Source organism: Tarenaya hassleriana, unplaced genomic scaffold (genome assembly GCF_000463585.1).
Source record: "Tarenaya hassleriana unplaced genomic scaffold, ASM46358v1 Cleome6, whole genome shotgun sequence".
Taxonomy (NCBI): domain Eukaryota; kingdom Viridiplantae; phylum Streptophyta; class Magnoliopsida; order Brassicales; family Cleomaceae; genus Tarenaya; species Tarenaya hassleriana.
In genome coordinates, this window is record NW_010968505.1 from 4274786 (window position 1) to 4277713 (window position 2928).

The following is a 2928-nucleotide window of genomic DNA, read 5'->3' on the forward strand; positions in this document are numbered from 1 at the left end:
GGTCGGGGTCGGGGTCGGGGTCGGGGTCGGGGTCAGGTCGGGTCGGGTCGGGAATATGTTTCGAATTTTTCATTGGAAAATTCCAACGGAATGCGGTTGAAAATTCCGTTGGAAAATTCCAACGGATATCGGTTGGAAATTCCGTTGGAAAATTCCAACGGATTGCGGTTGAAAATCCGTTGGAAAATTCCAACGGATGCCAGTTGAAAATCCGTTGGAAAATTCCAACGGTTTTCCAACGGACACCGATTTCTAACGACGAAATTCCAACGGATAAATCCGTTGAAAATCCGTTGGAAACGTTAATTTCCAATGGAAATTTGGCCATTTCCAACGGATTTATCCATTGGAAATGACCATTTTTTTTGTAGTGAATCTCTAATCTCGTATACACACTATACAACAATGCTATCATATTTTATTTTGCATATTGGCCAACTTTGTGACAACATATATTTTACTATTTATAAAATAGAAATATTTTGGATAATTTTTTAATATGAATTTAAAATGAAATTGAACACTTTCTAGGTGAATATGAATTTACCTTTTTTTCCCCAAAACCCAAAGAAAACAAAGGTTAAGTGTGCAGTTTTTCACCAATATTTCTGATAGACACAATCAGTACCAATCATTTGATTCAAATGATATGTATATGTATATATATATGTATATGTATATATATGTAAATGTATATATATGTGTAAATATGTGCATGTGTATATGAATGTATATATGTGTGATAGGGATATGGAAGTTAGGCTGGCGAATGGGTGCAAAGCACTCAGAGACTGTCAGTTCGATTTTCGCTGTTGGGGAAGGAGGGTAAATAGTGCGCTTGATCGTAATTTCACAACGACTGCTCCCGAGCCGGAGGTTTACCTAGTCAGCGTGTCCGAAGGATAACAGATAGGTCCCTCCGTTATAAAAAAAATATTTGCAACTCGGGTCCTGAAAATAATAGTCCCTTATTATGATGTATTATTATGCTTTTACCCGATTCGATTTGATAGAAATCCGTAATGATTATTTATTTTTCAAGTTTACTTTATTTAATATTTGTGATTAAAAAATCGAATTGAATATTGTGAGGGCCTATTTCTTTAAATTTTTCTATTAAATATTTTACTCTTGGTACTTTATTGCCTAAAATAATAATTTCGTTACCTATCTAATTTATTCAGATATTCTACAAAAAAAAAATCTCAAATATTTTACTAGAAATTTTTATATTTGATTTGTAAATTCTCCATAACTCCTATTAAAACATATTTAACATTTTCAAGAGAAAATCTATAACATAAAGTATTTGACGGGGAAAAAAATCGAGATCTGACAAATTTGGTTTGAATTCAACTATTTTTTCCATTTATATATGAAAAAATCTATTCCAACGGAATTGGTATTTAAAAAAATAATAATTTAAGTAATAATAACATTTATATGTGTTATGTATATCCGTAACATATATATACACAAACACACACACAGCGGAAGTGAGCTGAACATATTGTCATAAACTAAACTTGACCATGTTTCATTCCCGAGTTTCGATCGCTTTTACGATGTATTGTTGTCGGCAATGCATGAACAGGGAAAAAGGATTATTCGTATTTGCCGACGTGGAATTTTCGAAAATACGATGCATGATTTGATGAGAATTCGTGATCGATGTGGATACAATACCAAGAATTAGATGCCTCTGGATACAAGCAAATTAAATCTAGGTGTTACTTTCATTTTGGATTTTTGTTTTATTGTAATAAAATGCGTGGCCTATTTTAATGTATAAATTTTAAAATCTAACGTTATTGCTAATTGGACAATAATTCCACGTGTTCGGAACATTGGATTTATTATCGAAATTTGACAAAATCTTAAAATATACTCATTCCGTTTTAAAATATTTATAGTTTTAAGTTATTTTCTATGTTTCTAAATATTTGTCATTCTACATTTTTAACACATTTTCTTACAATAGTTTCTAATTTTATCCCTATTAAATTCAAATAAATTATTAATGATAACATTGTTTTTATTATACGTGATTTTTTCTATCTTTTCTTAAAAAATATGAAATAACTTAGAATAACAATTATTTTGAAATGGAGTGAGAAACAAACAATCGAGAAACAACTTTTTTTTGTTTTGATTTTAATCGGAATGAACAAATACAATATCGAAATTCAAGAAAACTTTTAAAAAACCATAACAAAATTTGAATTCACCGTGGAATTTATCATTGCATGAATCCCCCGATGTATTATTTGGTTTATGTCGTGAAAAGTTTCCATCTTTTATTCTCCGACAATTGCAGAAAGTGGCTAAGGTTTGAGCCGGCAGACTGGTGTCTGGATACTTGTCTTCTCCGCCCGTTATCGGCATCGGAAGTCCGGTCTTTACGCCGGAGATATAATCCGGCCAATGAGTTTTTCCCAAAATGCCCTCCACGATCGAGATCACTGAAGCTCAAGAGTCTCAAGATGGGCAAAAGCGTCATTTTCTTGTAACTGGTAGTTGTGGACTCTGTTCTCTTCTTTGCCAATGGCTCTGACTTTGACGTCCATCTGGGCAAGACCAGAGACACTGACTCTCACCGCTGTTTCTTTCGTCGGTTCTCTCCCGAAAATGCCCTCCACTCGGATTGTTCATCGTCAGGGACTGGGAGCGTGATGGATTCGTCGCTGTCCCATCTAAGGGTGAGTCCGTCGATTTCCGTCGTCCCATTGATCGACCCTATGGCCGCGATCACGAGGTTGTGGCTTTCGAACATGGCGTTGAAGGCTTGAACCCACGTGAAGTCTCTGGTTCTTCCAGTGGGTCTGGTTCCAATGAAGTGAGCATTGATTTGGAGGTTGCTGTATGAAAAAGATGGCAAAGTTTCTACCTTTGGCACCATGGAAGTGGAACATTGCACCATCTCTTCCG

At 34.8% G+C, this 2928-nt stretch overlaps 1 pseudogene; it reads right to left on the reverse strand.

Moving 5' to 3' along the window:
• Positions 1 to 2154: 2154 nt before the first annotated feature.
• LOC104799730 lies at positions 2155 to 2912 on the reverse strand (annotated as a pseudogene).
• Between the last annotated feature and the right edge of the window lie 16 nt (positions 2913 to 2928).